Here is a 368-nt window from a genome sequence, read left to right as displayed (position 1 = left end):
GGAGTGGTGGCACCGGTCTTTCTTCGGAGAGCTGGAGCCCCAGCTGCGGGTGTTGGCCAACGGAATCCGGGAAACGCTGGTGTTTGAGGAAATTGTCTCAAAAACGTTGAATCGTCTGAAAAAGATTGAAAGGTCAGGGACTAAGGAAACTGCTGTGAAATTGTGCACAGCCCGTGAGGAGGATTTGCTGGGCTTCTACTAAATAGCTTTTGAAATCCCGTAGCCAGCCTCCCACTTCGGGTGGACTTCTTCCAGGTCCCCCATTCAAAGCCATTAATCACATAATTAAGCCCAGGGGTATCGCAGAGACGGCTCGAGGCGGTGTGGCCGCGGGCAGCCCAGCACCCCCGATCAGCCTCACGCCCCCG

The 368-nt window shown here is 55.4% G+C and overlaps 1 protein-coding gene across 1 annotated transcript in view; it reads left to right on the top strand.

Moving 5' to 3' along the window:
- RAD21L1 (RAD21-like 1 (S. pombe)) overlaps positions 1-368 on the top strand; it is a 10,263-nt gene that overhangs the window by 402 nt on the left and 9,493 nt on the right. The gene's annotated exons all lie outside the window — the stretch shown is intronic.

Source organism: Buceros rhinoceros, unplaced genomic scaffold, assembly GCF_000710305.1.
Source record: "Buceros rhinoceros silvestris isolate BGI_N320 unplaced genomic scaffold, ASM71030v1 scaffold37950, whole genome shotgun sequence".
NCBI classification, from domain to species: domain Eukaryota; kingdom Metazoa; phylum Chordata; class Aves; order Bucerotiformes; family Bucerotidae; genus Buceros; species Buceros rhinoceros.
Note: the sequence above shows the minus strand (reverse complement) of the source record. Positions and strands in the feature narration are given on the sequence as shown.